This window comes from Oryctolagus cuniculus, chromosome 3 (genome assembly GCF_964237555.1).
Source record: "Oryctolagus cuniculus chromosome 3, mOryCun1.1, whole genome shotgun sequence".
In the NCBI taxonomy this organism is placed as follows: Eukaryota; Metazoa; Chordata; class Mammalia; order Lagomorpha; family Leporidae; genus Oryctolagus; species Oryctolagus cuniculus.
Genome location: NC_091434.1, coordinates 99,932,259 through 99,952,551, shown reverse-complemented (window position 1 = coordinate 99,952,551; position 20,293 = coordinate 99,932,259). Strand labels below are relative to the sequence as shown.

Genomic DNA, 20,293 nt, shown 5'->3' with positions numbered 1-20,293 from the left:
TGTCAATGCTTTCTGAAGAACTGAAAATAATTAGTGCAATGACTGAGGAAAATAAACAATGTTTTATTAACCACCTTAGTATTTCTCAATTTAGTAAAATTTATACCAGAAGTCAACCAGCACACCCCCCCACAAAAAAAGCTTTCCTTTGGCTATCACTGTTTCTAATTTTTTTTTTAATTTTATTTATTTATTTGAGAGGTAGAGTTACAGAGAGAGAGAAAGGGACAGAGAAAAGTCTTCCATCCACTGGTGCACTCCCCAAATGGCCACAATGCTGGAGCTGGGCCAATCTGAAGCCAGGAGCCAGAAGTTTCTTCTGGGTCTCCCACGTGGGTGCAGGGGTCCAAGGACTTGGGCCATCCTCCACTGCTTTTGCAGGCCAGCAGAGAGCTGGATCAGAAGAGAAGCTGCTGGGACAGGAACTGGTGCCCTTATGGAATGCTGGTGCTGCAGGTAGAGGCTTAGCCCACTAGATCACAGCATCTGCCCCTCTAATACTTATTTTATAGAATTAGTGTGTGTGTCTCTGTGTTTGTGTGTGCGTGTCTGTCTACATGTCTCTGAGTGTGTGTGTGTGTGTGTGTGTGTGTGTGAAATCCTCAAGCCACAGGGCTATATCCTTCATCTGTTTCTCCTAAAAACAATCACTGTATTGTGTCCATATGGCATCAAATACAAGTTTGTTGAATCAGTAAATATTAGATAAATATTAGATAAAAACTTAGGGAGACTTTTGTATTTTCATCAAGCAAATCAGACTACAGCTCTTTTTCAGAAAGCTTCCATTCCCATTATCTTTATTATGAAAATGAAGAAACTAGAACACTCTTTTTTTTTTTTTTTTTCCTACTTGGAGAATGGCACAATGACTCTTCTGTGTGTGAAACATTGAAGGGCAAGTACTTGGACCTCTGACAACTATGTGGGAGATCCAGATAGCTTTTCAGGCTCTGGCTTTGGCCTGCAGCAGCTCAAACCATTGCAGCCATTTAGGGAGTGAACCAGTAGATGGAAGATCTGTTTCTCTGTCCTTCACTCTGCCTTCCAAGTAAATAAAACAATCATTATGAAAAAAATATTGAGAGCAAAAGCATGAGGTGCAGCCACTTGGGATACCCACATCCCATACTGCAGTGTCTGAGTTTCAGTCCTGGCTCCATGCTACATTTGGTTTCTTACTAATGTGCACCCTTGAAGGAAGCAGGTTATATGTCAAGCTATCAGGTCCCTGCCTCCCATGTAGGAGTCCCAAACAGTACTTGGCTCCCGGCTTTGGGCTAGTAAATGATTATATATTATTAGTCACCAAATTCTTATCCCTCACTCATCACTACATTTTCTCCTCTTTTTCTCATTGAGGTCATTGGCGTGACTCTGAAGAATTTTGCTTAAATACTGAGCCATTGTTAAATATGAAGACAATGTACTTTGTGAAAATTTATATATTCTCCACTACTTCATTGCCACATGAAAACTGTCTTACTTTGTTAAAAGATGGTTGAGTTAAAGTCCATTTCTCCTGAGTCTATATTATATTCTTTTGTAATCACTCATGAAAACTTATTCTTTTCCTTTGTGTATAATTTCAGTCTTCTATGAAAAAGCTTGTAATTTTTTTTATCCTTAGAGTTTGAGAATTTTGCCAGGGTATACCTAGGTTGTGTTTCAGCAATCCTGCCTAGAATTTAGTTAACAATTTTAATTTGCAGGCTAAAGTTTTTTTCACACTAGGGAAATTTTTTTGTTTATTTGTTTAATTGTTGTCTCTCTTCCATCTGTCCCTTTATATGCTTCTTAAGCCTCTATTATGCAGATGCTATGCCTTCTGTATCTGTTCCTATGCCTCTTTTCTTCCATTTCATGATTTTAATCTCTTTATATTTTTGCTGTGTTTTGGGATATTCTACTAGATTTCCCAGACAACTAAGTCAAATATCAACAGCAATAATCCTTCTATTTTATACATTCTTGGAATGTTTTGGTTGAAAATTATGTTATTTTACTTTCAGCATGTTATTTTTTGTGCTGTGTTAACTCTCCAGTGATGACTTATAGATATAGATTTTGATGTAGACAGATGATAATATAAAGATATAAATATATAAAACTGGAAGTATATATATATTTATATATAATGTATAACTTTCCATGGCATTATATATGCTATTAAAATATTTCTCTAATGTTTGTTATATATTTTATTAATTCTTTATAACAAATTTAACTAAAATCACTGAGTTTTGAGGCTTTTGTAAGTGTTTTGCGTTTTAAATATCACTGCAGTAGTACCCCTGGTTTTGTGTAATCTTATGTGTTATTATATAGGCAATGGATGAGATTATAGGTAACTATTCCTGATTTAATTGTCTACTTTTTTAAAATCATTCTACAATAAATTCATATAACTTTTGTAGCAGAAGTCTTATTCTTGAAGCTAATTTTAAAACTTAAAGAAAACAAGTCTCTTTATAGTACAAATTTAGCTCTTTTAATATTTATATATTTCTCAATTTATTTTCTGACAATGTATGGTTCCTCTTTGATTACTTTCCTCTGTCATTTTACATATGTATACAATGTCTTTAGAATGGAAATTTCTTTCCAACAGTCGACTATTTCATTTATTTACATAGATCTCACAATATTAAAACAGTGCTTTAAAAATGTAGATGAGCAAAAAACAATAAATTAGCAGATAAAAGTCACTGATTTACATATTGTGATAAATTGCCAAGCAAACTTTTGTCATTCAGCAAAGATAAAATTCAACACTTAGACACTTCTAGCAGAATGGACCAGAAAAGTACATTCAACTAGCCATTCATTTTCTCCATTCTTCATTTACTTATTAATCATTCAAATATCTATTCAGTACTATTTTCCACAGCCTTAACTTGTAGCTTAATAAAATTCCCTGTTTTTGTAATGACATCCTTTCTCTCAACTCTACCCACTAGTTTGGTCTTAGCCAGTGATGCCCAAGTCTCATTCTCACTCAATCCATGTAGTCATTAGGAAATCTCTCACATGTATTGTTGAAATTGCAATCAACCTTTGAATGCACATGCAGATGTAACTATTTGGTTTATAAAAGAAGATAATTCCTTAATCTGTTACCTATGATGCTTGGCATATATGAATTCAGAAAAAAATTACTGTTTATTTATTTCTACTTTTAGCAACTGTAAATAGATTAGTGCTATGGGGGAATACTCATACAATTAGAAATGAGGTTTCACCTCACCCCAGTTAAAATGGCTCACATGCAGAAATCTACCAACAACAGATGCTGGCGAGGATGTGGGGAAAAAGGGACACTAACCCACTGTTGGTGGGAATGCAAACTGGTCAAGCCACTATGGAAGTCAGTCTGGAGATTCCTCAGAAACCTGAAGATAACCCTACCGTTCGACCCAGCCATCCCACTCCTTGGAATTTACCCAAAGGAATTTAAATTGGCAAACAAAAAAGAGGTCTGCACCCTAATGCTTATTGCAGCTCAATTCACAATAGCTAAGACCTGGAACCAACCTAAATGCCCATCAACGATAGACTGGATAAAGAAATTATGGGATATGTACTCTTTAGAATACTATACTGCAGAAGAAACAATGAAATCCAGTCATTTGCAACAAAATGGAGGAATCTGGAACACATCATGCTGAGTGAAATAAGCCAGTCCCAAAGGGACAAATACCATATGTTCTCCCTGATCGGTGACGACTGACTGAACACCAAGAGGGAAACCTGTTGGAGTGAGGTGGACACTATGGGAAATGGTGGCTTGATCAGCATAGCCCTGACTGTTAATGAACAACTAAATACATTATCCCTCTTAGTAGTTTTTTTATCTGTTCTACTTAATATGACTGGTTTAGATCTGTAATTGATGCACAGTTATTCTTAAGTGTTAAAAATTAACTGAAATGTGATCCCTGTTGAACATGGTGGTAGGAATGGGAGAGGGAAGAGATGTATAATTTGGGACATGCTCAGGCTGACTTGCCCCAAGTGGTGGAGTTGGAAGCATACCAGGGGATTCCAATTCAATCCCATCGAGGTGGCATGTACCAATGCCATCTCACTGTTCCAGGTGATCAGTTTCAGTTCACAGTTGGTCAAAGGGAGCACATAAACAAGTCTAGTACCTGCTAACGCTAACTGATGGAGTAAATAAAGGGGAGAGTGATCCAACATGGGAAGTGAGATACTCAGCAGACTCATAGAATGGCAGATGTCCTAAATAGCACTCTGGCCTCAGAATCAGCCCTAAAGGCATTCGGAGCTGGCTGAAAAGCTCATGAGAGTATTTCAGGCATGGAAAGCCAAGACACTCTGGCAAAAGATCTCTGCGAGTGAGATCCCAGTGGAAAGAACAGGTCATCAAAGAAGGAGGTACCTTTCTCTGAAGGGAGTAGAGAACCTCCACTTTGACTATGACCTTGTCTAAACAAGATAAGAGTCGGAGAACTCAGAGGGCTTCCATAGCCTTGGAAACTCATGACTGGAGCATAGGGAGATTACTGATGCCATAGACAGGAGTGTCAATTGGTAAAGTCAACAACAGGAGTCACTGTGCACTTACTCCTCATGTAGGATCTCTATCCTTAATGTGCTGTACATTGAGATTTAATGCTATAACGAGTACTCAAACAATATATTTCACTTTGTGTTTCTATGGGGGTGCAAACTGTTGAAATCCTTACTTAATGCATACTAAACTGATCCTCTGTAAAAAAAAAAAAAAAAAAAAAAAAAAAAGAAATTATCAATTCCCAACTTGACTCTCACTGGGATTAAACATGACAATAGGTCTGCTCTGATTTCATCATCATTTAAAAAAATCATCTATTATTTTTCACTTTATGTTTCTGTGTGAGAGCAAACTGTTGAAATCCATACTTAATGTATACTAAGCTGATCTTCTGTATATTAAGATAATTGAAAATGAATCTTGATGTGAATGGAAGGGGAGAGGGAGTGGGAAAGGGGAGGGTTGTGGGTGGGAGGGACGGTATGGGGGGGAAGCCATTGTAAACCATAAGTCGTACTTTGGAAATTTATATGCATTAAATAAAAGTTAAAAAAAAAAAAAAAGAAGTGAGGTTTTGACGAAGCACTTTCATCTCAGAGTTAGAGGCTCTGATCAATTGAGACAAGTGAACAACACATCCATTGTGAGCTCAACCATGTTCCTGTGTGCTGGCACTCTGAACAAATAACATAAGGGCTGTGAATAGCCTCCAGCATTATAACAGTGATCACAACTAATGAGAAGCAAATGCTGCCATCAGATTATGGGCAGCAAAGTCATACAGGAAAATATATTTTAAAACTCAAACTGTTTCATCTTTGCAAGAATCATGCTTTGTGCTCCAGTTTATATACAGTATTTTCTGAAGGATCAATTAAGCCTACAGACAAAATGTACTCTAGGACTATTAAGGCATCAGTTTTAAACATTTGATTTTTGCAGTCTCCCTAATTTCTTAAAATTGAAGGCATGAAAAGTTTACAAATGCATTACCAGGCAACAGATAGAAAGCAGCTCAAAAAAAGGCTGTACTGCAAGGGTACTGATCCTTACTTTCACCTTTGTAGAATCAATAGTGTAAAGGGAAATTATATGTTGGATCCCTTAGGCAGGTCTCATTTACACCGGATGCATTATGAAAATGACCGAAACTCCCATATATAAACACGAAATAATTCTATGAGAAAGACTATAAATTTTCTTACTGTAGAATGTTAATCATGTAGCTAGTTTGAGTTGGTCTGAATCAGATTCACAGAAATCTACTAATTCTGTGTAGTGTGATGCTGGAAATGACTTGTAATTATGTCTCAACATAATAAGTGAAATTTTCTAGGATGACTCAATCTGGGTTATCTCTCTGATTAGTTCAATATCCCATATTCCTCCACTGGGTTCTCTGGTGGAAATGCACATGAATTATATCATGGTATTGCTCTAATTGAAAATAATTTCCAGACTCTGGGTTTGTAGTTGCTCGGAATTCAGACTTTAAATTATATTATAACTTCAATTATGCATAATAAAGTTCCTTGCTTTCAGATCACTCAAGGGGTCTACAGCCTTTCAATTTAGGAACTGTCTCCTAGTATAGCACCTTGATCCTCAGATGTTTCTCTCCCAACTGTGTCTCTGTGAGCCAGTGCTGAATTACCTACATATTTCCCTCCTACCTATAGAAGAGCAAAAAAATCTTTAGCCCTTTGTTTAGTGATTTACATGGAGAAGTATAATCAAGCAGATGTTATGGCTCTACAAATATGAATGTAACTCTATCAAAATATTCCATTTTTATTTTAAAGTGTACTTTTGTCTTCCTTTTTATATTAATGCCGACGTAAAGGTTCTTTGGTTTTTCAAGAGCAGGAGCCTACGCAGGTGAGCATTAATAAAAACAGGAAATGTAAGATACAACTAACTCTGTAGTTCATAGAACTCGGGGTAGGTAATGAGGTCATCAACAATTCTTCTGTGGTCCCTCTACAAAGGTATCCCCATTCATTTCATCCTCTGCTTGTTCTTACCCTCCCTCACTCTTTAGGTCCACAAAATCTTTTATATGCAATCCATTCTATTATCTTCAATTCCACTCTCACTGCCTGAGATCTTTCCCTGCCTTTCTTTCTTTCTAACTGCTTTATAGTTTTCAAGTCTTAGTTCAGAAAAAAAAGAAAAGCCAAAATTGACTAGTATCTCTGAATCTCAATTTGAAATTCCTGCTGTATCCAGATGTCTAAATCAATTGCAAATAGCCATATCTGGGGAAAATGAAGTCACTCACAACAATCACAAGGACCCCCACTGGGAACTTGGCAGACAATCTGAAAGGTCTCTATTATACCATCTAAAAGCAAACAAAAATATAAACACTACTGGGACATGAAGGAAAAAAAAAAAAAGAAAGAAAAAAATTTCTTTTTCTAGAGCAGCGACTACCAAAAAGTATACCCATGAAAGTCAGTTTTCAGACCTTGGATTTATACAAACAGGGGCAAACTTTCTTCACTAAGCAATGTATTGAAATAGAGGACTACTATACAAGATTGGCTATCTTACAGTTCCCAATCAGACATAGGTGGAAAAATAGTGCAGGGAAAGTATACAATGCTTTAGTCCTTTAAAGTAGATTATACTCTAGATGACATGTAATGAAATACATGTTTCACATATCAAGAAAAACATAACAATTCACTTATTTAAAAAAAAAGATTTATTTTATTTATTTTAAATGTTTTGGAGTGGTGGCAAGACAGAGAGCTGTCTTAGATACTCTGGTTCATTCCCCAAATGGCCACAATGTCCAGGGTTAGGCCAGGCCAAAGCCAGTAGCCAGGAACTTGCTCCCAGTTTCCCATATGGGTACAGGAGCCCAAGCACTTGGCCCATCCTTCGCTGTCATCCCAGGTACCTTAGCAGGGAGCTGGATTGGAAGTGGAGTAGCTGGGTCTTGAAACCCTGGTGCCCAGATGGGATGCTGACACTGCAGGCAGTGGCTTAATCTGCTGTGCCACACTGCTGGCCCCATAACAATTCATTTAAAATTAACTGTTAGGTTACATGATGTGCATCATTAGGGCAAAACAGCAAAAAAGCACTAATGGGGGCCAGCGCTGTGGCGCAGTGGGTTAACACCCTGGCCTGAAGCTCCAGCATCCCGTATGGGCACCGGTTCTAGTCCTGGCTGCTCCTCTTCCTCTCTGCTATTGCTGGGAAAGCAGGAGAGGATGGCCCAAGGCCGTCCCTGCACCCGCATGGGAGACCTGGAAGAGGCTCCTGGCTCACGACTTCGGGTTGGTGCAACTCCAGCCGTTGCAGCCATCTGGGGAGTGAACCATTGGATAGAAGACCTCTCTCTCTGTCTCTACCTCTTTCTGTAATTCTGTCTTTCAAATAAATGAAATAAATATTTAAAAAAAGAAAATGATACCAGAGACATTTAAAAAAAAAGGCACTAATGTAGGTTGACAGCGAAAACTAAGATTCTTGTGGAAGGCTAGACTTTATTTGGGCATTTTAAGTGTAACATTGTCAGTGCAAGAAGGAAAGATGGATGGAAATATGAGTTGATCAGAGAATGACTAAAAGATATAGTAATTAGAAGTAATTATCAAAGAAAATGTTGATAGGATAAGCCAGTTTTAGAAATAATATACTGATCAAAGAAGCCCTTGTTTAGTTTTATTTTCCTCTCTAAGACAATCAGCAAAAAATCATTTTTCTTATCAGATGAATATCACAACTGGTTTTACATCAATTATGTTTATAAAATTATGATTATTTTATTTATTGTATTTATTTGAAAGGCAGAGAGGTAGAGAGGAAGAGAGAGAGAGATCTCTCACATAATGGTTCACTCCCCAAATTCGCCAACAGTCTTGGCCAGGCCAGGCCAGGCCAGGCCAAAGTCACTAGCCAGGAACGCAGTCCAGGTCTCCCACATGGTTGGTGGGGACCCAACTACCTGAGCCATCACCTGCTGCCTCCCAAAATACACATTAGCAGAAGCTGGAAGGGACTCAGAGTCAGAAACTGAATCCAGGCTCCCTGGTAGGAGATGTGAGTGCCTCAAGCAGCAACTTCACTGCTGCACTCAACAACACCCCTACTTCAGCGGCTGCCAACAGAGGTCTGAAAAGGAATATGAGCTGTAATAATTCCCAGAAGAAAAACAGAAACATTGGAACAGGTTTAACTTTATTATAATCCAAGAAAATTATAGATAAAATTAATTTATTAATAGAGAGTTGTGAACAATTAAGAAAGAATAGAGTTTCTAAGGAAGAAGCAATGTTAACCACTTGTTTAATAATATTACTGGCTAGGACAAACAAGAAAAGCACCCTAATATTATGTACCTTGACCCCAGAGAAAGATTTGGGAGTGGTACAGCATCATTTAGACGACTGTATCATTCTTAGTGGCAAACAACCAAGTCTAATTCTAGGGTTTTTTTTTTAAATATATAAAAAGAATATGAAGACTATTCTTTTTTTTTCTTTTGGAGGAGATAAGCCAATTTTATTTTCTATAAATTTGTATTATACAAAATCTAGAAATAATACATTTTGCAGAAAGAATGATAAATGATAATGCAAAGCAATAACTAAAATTTACTATTCTTTTCCATCATACTAGTATAATTAGTCTATTCTTCAATAAAAAGATGGTTCAAAGAAAACCAAGTTTTCTAAAAGGCTAGGTCCTGTACCATAATTACTAGGAGAGTTGGAGAGTCAAGTCTGAAGTTCAGGTGCCAGATGTCTAGCAGAAAGCAAAAGCACAGGTGTATCCTGAGGCGATATTCCCAGCAGCAGTTCCCACCCCTGTTCACATTACGGGATCATATAAACAAGAATAGTGTCTGCAAATACTAGCTGATAGAATAAAAAAAGGAGAGAAAGATCCAACATGGGAAGTGAGATACACAGCAGACCCATAGAATGGCAGATATCCTAAACAGCACTCTGGCCTCAGAATCAGCCCTTAAGGCATGCAGATCTGGCTGAAAAGCCCATGAGAGTATTTCAGGCATGGAAAGCCAAGACACTCGGGGGTGGGGGGGGAACCTAAATGAAAGATCTCTGTGAGTGAGATCCCAGTGGAAAGAACGGGTCATCAAAGAAGGAGGTACCTTTCTCTGAAGGGAGGAGAGAACTTCCACTTTGACCATGGCCTTGTCTAAATATGATCAGAGTCGGTGAACTCAGGGGGCCTCCATAGCCTTGGCAGCTCATGACAAGAGCCTAGGGTGATTACTGATGCCATAAACAAGAGTGTCAATTTGTTAAGTCAACAACAGGAGTCACTGTGCACTTACTCCTCATGTAGGATCTCTGTCCTTAGTGTGCTGTACATTGTGATTTAATGCTATAACTAGTACTCAAACAGTATTTTTCACTTTATGTTTCTGTGTGGGAGCAAACTGTTGAAATCTTTACTTAATGTATGCTAAACTGATCTTCTGTATATAAAGAGAATCGAAAATGAATCTTGATGTGAATGGAAGGGGAGAGGGAGCGGGAAAGGGGAGGGTTTCGGGTGGGAGGGACGTTATGGGGGGAAGCCATTGTAATCCATAAGCCGTACTTTGGAAATTTATATTCATTAAATAAAAGGATGGAAAAAGAAAAAAAAAAGTCATTTTCATTTTATCTGAAAAGAGTAAGGAGAGATACAGATAGAGACAGACAGAGATCTTTCAACTACTGGTTCACCTTAAAATGCACACAACAGCCTGAGCTAGACCAGGCAGAAGCTAGGAGTCTGCAACTCAGTCCAGGTCTCCAGTATGGGTAGCAGTATGGGTAGTAATTTAAGCCATTACCTGCTGCCTCCCAGATTACATATCAATAGGAAGTTAGAATCAGAAGCAGAGCTAGGACTTAAACCCAGACACTCTGATATGAGAGGCAGCTGTCTAAAGTGGCATCTTAACCACACCAAAGGCCTGTCCGGTTCTCAGCATTTTAGTTGGGCATTGCAGCACTGTCGAGGGACTAAACAATTTGAACTTCAAGATGAGAGCATTCAGGCTTTCAACCTGCTCTGTAGTTAGTAATCTAAACAAATTTTGGCTTCCATAACTGTACAACATGAATAAAATGCCCAAGAGTACATCAAGTAAACATTGAAAAAAAGGAAAATTCTTCATAAAATGGTCTTTGTTGAAATGTCACATGACTTTCACTAATCTCATTTTTTCCTATTAATAACGACATGTGGGAAAATTAAAAATAAACAAAATAGCTATTTCAACCCCTCATTGGGTTCTTCCAGCTCCTCAATAAGCTTAAAGAGTGATACCTTTCTTCTCATTTTGAAAAGGAGAAAACACATTAACAGCAATTTTGGCATGTGTAGAGAAATCAGTGAGGGAAACAAATGAATTTTATTTCAGGCCTGTGTTACATCAAAATAAAAGTGTGTGAGACCAGTGCTGTGGTGTGGCTAGTAAAGCCGCTACCTCTGGGTGCTGGTTCTAGTCCTGGCTGCTCCTCTTCCAATCCAGCTCTCTGCTACAGCCTGGGAGAGCAGTAGAAGATGGCCCAAGTCCTAGGGCCACTGTACTTGCATGGGAGACCTGGAAGAAGTTCCTGGCTCCTGGCATCAGATCAGCTCCAACTGGTGCTACCAGTTGGGGAGTGAAACAACAGATAGAAGACCTCCAACTCTCTGCCTCTATTTCAGCCTCTCTGTAACTCTGCCTTTTAAATAAATAAATCTTTAAAAATAATAAGATAAGTTTGTATTATTACAAGATTTTTTCCCCAAAATACTTTGATATTCTCCTTTCAGTGTATGGATGCACTTCTCATAACTACATAAAATAGGCATGAAAAAGGAATTCTTCATCTCTGGCCCCTTATACATATCTTCCTATTCATCATAAAATCCTGTCTCATATTTAGCTCTGGACAAAATGGCATATTTTCCAAATAAATAAACTTGAATTTCTAAGTCTCATATGCTTATATCCTAAAGGCTTTTAAAAACAAATTAAAAGGGTATTCATCACAAAAAGTGCTGATGAATGTGTATTTCAAGGCATAAAAAAAAGAAATGTGAAGCATAAAGAAAGATAGGTACATAACCAGGAGGACAGAGGTATAAAGGGAATGAAGACAGATGCCCAAAGAAAGGACAGCCTTGTGATGAAGGGAGATAAAAGGAGAGGAAAAGAAAACACAGAGAGGCAAGTGTTTTCTAAGTGTCATTAAACATTTGTTCTAGTATCATGACACCATTGCCAACTCTGAACTGGAAAGCAAAGGGGATTATTCCTAAGGATAATTGTTTTATTGGATATTGCATAATATTCTCAACTAAAATATAAAATTTGTTTTTGAATTGAAAAATTGTCATTTTCAAATTACAATTTTAATTTATAATTTAAGTTGGTTTTGTATATAAGCTACAGATTCCTTGACCTATTCTATCTGTCCACATCTAAGACAGTGTTTGGTTTGATTTTAAAAATCAGTAAAATTTTTTAAAGTTACTAATCACTGACTTGATTTGAATTTTTTTTTTTAATTTTAATTCCTTGCAAAATCAGATATAGAGACTGGCACTGTGGTGTAGTGGGCTAAGCCTCCACCTGTGGCGCTGGTATCCCATATGGGTGCTGGTTCACGACCCACGGGCTCCTCTTTTAATCCAGCTCTCTTCTGTGTCCTGGGAAAGCAGTGGAAGATGGCCCAAATTCTCAGGCCTCTGCACCCATGACAGATACCAGAAGAAGCTCCTGGCTCCTGGCTTTGGATTGGCACAGCTTTGGCCATTATGGCCATTTGGAGGATGAGCCAGTGGATGAAAAAAATCTCTGTTTTTCTGTCTGTTTGTCAATATCTCTGTTTCTCAAATCTTTGGAAAAAAAAAAACTATTAAAAAAAGTCAGATACAAGAGCAGAGAAACTGATTTTGTTTTAAAAATGTAGACCTCTATTACATAATAAGCAAATGTCACTCAGCGCAAGCCAGTTATCTTTCAATCAACACATAAATTACAAGGACAACCAGAAGTATCTTTCTGTTCTATATTTGGTGTCATCAAGATGCTCCAATTGACTGAATATATTATGTTAGCTCCCAGTCTTGTTGGCAAGAGCCTTATCCGACAACCTCCGCATTCCTCACCCTACCATCTGTTTTTCTTGGTCCTTAGTCATAAGAGAAAACAACCCCTAATTTTTGCAACACTCATATCAAGCTACCCTAATGCCAGATTCCCACTGACTTCAGAGAATACTCAGCTTTGGATTCTCACTGAGTGTATGCAAAGATGTAAAAATGTTTCAGAAAACTATATAAATTAAGCAGAGTCACCACTGGGAGGAGATACAGATGCTCTTCTACACTCAAGATTGCAGGGAACTAAGGCCAAAATTTTTATGTACTGGGACACATTGCAAAAATAAGTAATTTAGAGCAGATTGGAGGTATTAGTTCTCAATTATGTAGTCTAGTATATATGTTTTCATATATCATCCATTTGATTTGATAGCACATGTATACTGTAAATCAAGTTTATCCTTGTGAATTTATCAATCATTAAAATTGTAACTGACTTATATATCCATGGTTTAATTACAAACAACACATTGGTCTTCACTTATACAGAACAGCTCCTTTTCCTAACTTTTTCTAACATCTTCATTCTGGAAGCGTAATTAATTTATGAGTGTTCAACATTTATGACCATGAGTCATGTAACATGAATAATAATTCCTCATATGAAATGTGTAATTATCTCGAATTCATTTAATCACCAGCAAGTTAATTAAGACATTCTATCTCTTGCTACACTATCAGTTGCCACACTCTTGAATAGAGAATATATTTTTTAAAAGTTCATTTTCATTTTATTTGAAAGACAGTTACAGAGAGGGGGGAGAGAGAGAGAGAGGGAGAGAAAAAGAGAGAGAGAGAGAGAGAGAGATCTTCCATCTACTGGTTCTCTGCCCAGATTGCTACAATGGCCAGAGCTATGCCATGCTGAAGTCAGAGGCCAGAGCTTCTTCCAGGTCTCCTATGAGAGTGCAGGAGCCCAAACACTTAGGCCTTCTTGTACTGCTTTCCCCGGTGTATTTGTATGGAACTGGACCAGAAGTGGAGCAGCTTGGTCTCGAGCTGGCGGGCATATGGGATGCCAGCATTGTAAGTGGTGACTTAACTCACTATGCCACAATGCCAGCCCAGGAATATATATTTTGAGCTTATATATTTTATTCTTCAAATGAGCTAAAAATATTTCTTCAATAGTAGTTATTGTGAATTCAAAATGATCTCAATAGTTTGCTTATTCTGTTGGTAAAAAGCACAAGCTGATCAAATCTATGGCTCTATTTGGAAATACCTTGTCTCCAGCCAAACTCATGTCATTATATTCTTGTTTTCTCCATGTTGGGAGTTTTTGAGGTGAGAGACTGATTTTAATCATTTTTTTCTCTTCTTTGTCTCATACTTTGTTTGCTACACACACACACATACACACACACTTTTACAACTTTTTTAAATATGAAGAAGAGAACTTAACTCAATTAAGCATCTAAATAGCTACCTCTCAATCATCCATATTTTATACTAAATCAGTTTTTTGAATCTGTCCTATTTCTATGTTCACTATTATGTGACCCTGCATAGTATCAGTGTTTCCTTTGTTGTTTTTCCTCTTGACTAAAAGCCTTTTATCAAAAGATCCACAATTACAAACAAATATTTATCATCCTGACAAAAGAATATTACTATTCCATTCAGATAGCAAACTCTGTAGCTGAGAGTTAGAATAGAGTTCTGCAAAAACAGCCTACATCAGTTCCAGTCAAGGCATCTGTGGATTTATTGGAAATACTTTCAAACAAGTTGCATTCAAATATAGGATAATGATAACTGTTGGACAAAGAATTGTGGTTTTCTGCAGTCTCAACTACTTTAAAGAACGTAGTAATCATCCAAAGTTACTTCTTATGAATGATTGCAGCTTTCTTTCAGGCATTAAATGCAAGCCTCATTAATTCTCTTCATGATTTATTAAGCCAGGGCACTTTTGTGGTTAAGTGACAGAATTCAGATTTGACTGTAATGTCTTTTGTAATAGTTTTTTTTTAAGCTGTATGGAATAGTGCAACATTTCTATACTGCCTAAATTAAGTTTATGATTATTCAAACAAATGTGGTTTGTTTTTGAACAATTTAAAATCTACTTATAGTTATTGTCTGCACCAGTTGTAGAATTACTTGACTTTAGAATATACTTAAAACACTTATGCAAACAAAAATGAATATATTTTGTACATTATTTGAACTAGGATTTGGTTGCAAATAGGATGGTCCAGTCAATAATAACAAAGACCAGGGAATCAGGTGGGTTAGAATCTTCAGAAAACACTAAGGTAGGCGTACACCTGGAGAACAATAACATTGTAGGAGTTCACCAGGTATCTGACCTCAGAGGGATTTGTAAGGCAGCGTGAAGACTCCTCCCTTCAAAACAGGGATAAGAACGGAAATAGATCACTAAAGGAGGAAGATAGGGGAAGGAAATATTTTGGATGAGTAGAACTTAAGTATTAGCTAAAGATTAAGGAAAAAACCCATTATATGTTGATACAATAGGGTTTCACTAATTAGAAACTAATATAAATGAAGATTAGTGAAAAGTTCTATAGATAGGTCTACTGTGTAAAGTCAGAGTAAGATCAGAAGCTTAACTGACTTGATCCTAAAGGCAAGGTCTTCCGCCCGCTGGTTCACTCTCCAAATGGCTGGAACTGTCCCAATCTGAGGCCAGGAGCTAGAAGCTTCTTCCAGGTCTCCCACATGGGTCCAAGCACGCCAAGGCAGTGGCCGTCTTTCACTGCCTTCCTAGGCCATAAGCAGAGAACTAAATCAGAAGAGGAGTAGCTAGAAAATGAGCAGGTGCCCTTATGGGATGCCAGCACTACTCACAGAAGCTTAGCCTACTATGCCACAGTGCTGGCCCCTCAAATATATTTCTAATTTACCTAAAGGTTTCAGTTTCTGTAGAAGGGCTAAATTTACATAAAGAACTAAAGGGATTATAGTGTCAAGGTTTAGAGGTCTGCAGGAACAGAGAGCTTGACACACCCCTGGAGTCACTGTTTTTACAGCTTCTTTTCCCCCTGTACTCCATGAAACTTAAGGAACTTTAAGTGCAGATAGAAAAGAGGAGATGAGATTATAAGACTTAGTGGTTTTGGGAGTCTGCATTGTGGCATAGCGGGTAAAGCGGCCGCCTGCAGTGTGGACATCCGTACCAGTGCTGGTTCAAATCCCAGCTGCTCTACTTCTCATCCAACTCTGCTGTGGCCTGCTAAAGCAGTAGAAGTGCTTGGGCCCCTATACCTGCATGGGAAACCTGGAAGAAGCTCCTGCATCCTGGCTTTAGATGGGCATAGCCATCTGGGGAGTGGATGGAAGACCTCTCTCTCTCTCTCTCTCTCTCTGCCTTTCAAATAAATAAACAAATAAATCTTTAGTGGTTTTTCTAGAACATTTTGAGTCAAAGTGTGCCAAGCTTGCTGATGTGCTTTGCTTTTTTAGAAAAACATACAAAATGAATTTTTCTGTCCTTTCCAACAATTACAATGTCACATAAAGGAAAGTTTCAATTCACTTCCTGGAGAAAGGAAGGAAAAGAGAAGGAAGGAAGGATTGAGAGAGGGAGAAAGCTTTGTGGACTTATTCTCCTTGACTACTGAATCATATATATGGTTTCATTTGCTATGACCTTTTTGTATTTACTTATTTACCTACTTATGTACTTGCCTATTTAGGAAACAGAGAACTTTCATATGCTGGTTCACACCTCAAATGCCTACAACAGCTGGGTTGTACCAGGTCTGCAGTTGGAAGCCAAGGTCTCTCCTGTGGGCGGCAGGAATCCAATTAATTGTTGCGGCAACAATTAATTAACAGCAATTAACACTGCTGCTTCTCAGGGTCTGCTTTAGCAGGGAAATGGAATCAGGAGCTGGAGCCAGGACTTGAACACAGGTACTCCAATGTGGGGCATAGACAATTTAATCACTAGACCAAACGGCTGCCCTTGTTTTCTTTTAAAATGTCATTTTCTTTGGAATAGCAAGAATATTAAGTAGAAAATGACACTGTGAAGGAAGCATCAACAGCTGTAAGTGAAACTATATCTTCTCTTTTCTTCTTCACCTTTCCCTACCTCCCTTAGCAGGTTAAACCTGAAAGGTCAACGTACAACTGCCCATTGTTCCTTCCTCCCCAGGTATGAAGGAATCAGTGTATGGGAAGTAGTCACAACTCCAAAATAAGATTTCCGAATGCAACCACTACCTCCAAGAAAAGGTTAATGAATGTGGGCCTGCTGTGAAGAGCACATTACTTTCTGTGCAACAGGTATAAATAAATTATAATTAGCAGCCATTTCACCTACATTTCAAAAATGCCACTGTTTTGGATAATCAGGTTCTCGGTTGTCGAGAAACTCAGCTTTTTTTTTTTTTTTTTTTTTTGACAGGCAGAGTGGACAGTGAGAGAGAGAGAGACAGACAGAGAGAAAGGTCTTCCTTTGCCGTTGGTTCACCCTCCAATGGCCTCCGCGGCCAGCGCACTGCGGCCGGCGCACCGCGCTGATCCAATGGATGGAGCCAGTTACCTATCCTGGTCTCCCATGGGGTGCAGGGCCCAAGGACATGGGCCATCCTCCACCACACTCCCTGGCCACAGCAGAGAGCTGGCCTGGAAGAGGGGCAACCGGGACAGAATCCGGTGCCCTGACTGGGACTAGAACCCGGTGTGCCGGCGCCGCAAGGCGGAGGATTAGCCTAGTGAGCCGTGGTGCCGGCTCAGCCTTTTTCATACCTTGAAACGTCTAAGTGGCAGACATGTGGTGCAGCAGCTAAACCATCCCTTGGGACTTCCACCTCCCATATCAGAGTGGCTATTCAGTTCTGACCCTACTCTCCATTTCAGCTTCTTGTCTATGTGCACCTTTGGAGGCAGCAAGTGATGACTCAAGTAGTTGGGTACCTGCCACCCATGTGGGAGACTCAGGGTGAGTTCTGGCTCCTGGCTTCAACCTATGCTAACCCAGGTTTTTGCCTGGGGTTTTCGGGAGTGAATGGGAAATCTCTCTCTCTCTCTCTTTCTCTCTTTCACTCTTCTTCTTTCTCTCTCTCTCTTTGCCTCTCCTTTTCAAATAAACAATAGATGTATTTACATATATATATTTGAATATACGTGAAATATGCAAGAAAACTGAGTAAATCAGTACTGACCATCAAACTTAGGCTCTGTGAGAAACCATACGTGGAGTAGTAGGATTAAAACCAAAGCCAGGGGACTTCTGAAATTTCAGAGGACCGCTGAAATTTTTGTGAGTTTATAAACATTTTATAAGCTGATTAATTTGCTTGCCCTTCTTGCCAGCTGCCATGAGTTTTCTCTATCCTCTGCAATCATAAAGATGCAAATATGGCAGCTTCATTTGGATGCAAAGAGATGAATCTAGGTCATTAAATAATTTATGCTGTTTGGGCAGATTCATAGTCTTCTGAACTCTGTGGGAAGTTCAATTCCTTGCTCAGATTTTTGACTTCAGTGTATGACCCTTGGGCCAGGGTTCTAAGCTGCCAGAGCCTTTTTCATCACTTGTAAAAACAAAACCAGCAAAATATATTTCTTATGATGTTTCAACACGAAACAAAGAATATACATCATATAACTTGAACACATCACAAAATAGAAGCTATTGTGATTACCAATGGCATTGCAAATCACATGTTTCTCTGAGTAAGGTCACTCGAGTTTATTGTTGAAGTATGAGTGCATTCTACATAATCAACTGTCCCTGCCAGCCTAGCAAAGGATAAGAACCACATCAGGAAGAAAACAATTTACATTCATCCAACAAACATTTTTGAACACTTCCTGTCAAGTGCCAACCAAGCATTGTGTTATGGCCATGTACAACAGTAAATGAGGGGTGCGGAGGAAAAAAAAGTAGTAAATGCAATAATCATTATCCTGATAGAGGTTGCACCCAGTGATCAAGTAAAAGAGTGCATATTTCTTTGTGTTTTCTTTTATAAAATAATAAAGATCAATAGCGAATGTTTTCAAAGTTGATCAATATAAATAGTTAGCTTTAGGCCAAGTGCTCGGCCCCCTTGTTTCTCCTGTATGCCAGAGGTTTGGGGCTTGATTGTAATTTATGATTTAATTACTATCCACAGCTATGAATATTTTTTACACTTTGTGTTGCTTGCCTAGATCCAGTTGTGTGTTCAGATCATATAAAAGGTCTCTTTATTTTTTTTTATCACAGAAGGTAGCTCCAGCTGAGCTGAAATGTTCGTTTCCACGGACTCTACACTCTAAATGCTATTCTCGGGGTCAGAGTGGTTGAGCTCCTAAATTAAGAAACAGGGATGTATGAGCACTTTCCAGGGGTGAGCACCGTTCATAAAACATCTGGGGACAAGCCACCATTTTACCAAATCACTGGAGGGTTATGCACTGTGACAGCCTACAGCCATTTCCACCTGGAAATATGCCAGAGGTAAAGTCATCCTACAGAGTTCTGACCAAATGCCAAAATGCCTGAAGAAATACTACAGCCATCAACAAACAATCTTACCAGAATTGTACTTAAATAAGCCCTTATGATTCTGAGAGTGTAACAGAATGAAACAGGAGATGTTGTTGAGCATATACTCAACAATTTATTCTTTTTCCCTGTATTGTTGGAATCAAATTTTCTAATTTGTTTCTGAAAGCTATCAAAAGACAGACTTAAAGAGAAAAAGGACACTGAGGTGAATTTACGGTTCATCAAAATCATCACACTAGTAGATATTCATCTAACATAGTAAGGTTGATAGTTAATAATGTCCATCTTAAACTTAAGAATTATACTTTTGGGGCCAGCATTGCAGCACAGAGAGTTAAGCTACTGCTTGCAATGCAGTCATGGCATCCCATAACAGTTTGAGTTCCAGCTAGCCCAGCTCTCTGCTAAAGTGCCTGGGAAATCAGCGGAGCTGGGTTCAAGTTCGTGACCCTTGCCGCATACATGGGAAACCAGGACGGAGTCCCAGGCTCCTGGCTTCAGCCTGGCCCAGCCCTGGCAGTTGTAGCCATTTTGAGGAGTGAAACTGTGGATGGAAGCTCTCTCTCTGTCTGTCTCTCCCTCTGGTCTCTCCCTCTCTCTCGGTCATACTGCCTTTCAAATAAATGATAAATAAATCTTTTAAAAAAGAATTATACTCTTGAACTGGGCAGCTAAGAGAATTGCCTCAGTAAAACCTCAACTCAGTCCATATCACTTCTGAGTACCAAAAGGCTGGGCAGAAAGTTTTCAATAGCAGGAATTTTCCTTCCTTCATAAGTACAGAGATGATTTCATTTTTCATGATCGAAGCTCTTCTGTCCATTCAAGACACTTTATCAATGAAGGGCTGTAGAACAAGCCACTTCATACCCTACAAACACAGACAAAACAATTCAGAAGTATTATTATACCTTGTAAAATGTTACTGATTGTTTCAAAATAAAAGTTAAATAAAAGTTAGATGTCAGTGTGGTGACAGCCACCACAGGTCTAGACTTACTTTTTCAAACCCTCCCAAACTACCTGCGTAGGTAGCATTAGGCAAGCATTTGGATTTTTATGGATAACATTAGGATGATCATATTATCTACCTCAACAGATTGTGAAGATCCGCATTTTAAAAGTTCCTTAAAACAATACCTGCATCAGAT

General features: G+C 38.5%; 1 long non-coding RNA gene across 1 annotated transcript in view; it reads right to left on the bottom strand.

Moving 5' to 3' along the window:
* The window catches only part of LOC138849175 (uncharacterized), a 283,599-nt gene extending 266,586 nt beyond the window's left edge, over positions 1 to 17,013 (bottom strand). The window contains exon 1 of the long non-coding RNA XR_011387597.1: positions 15,252 to 17,013. This is a non-coding gene — a long non-coding RNA (uncharacterized lncRNA). The remainder of the gene's footprint in view (positions 1 to 15,251) is intronic.
* Positions 17,014 to 20,293: the final 3,280 nt, after the last annotated feature.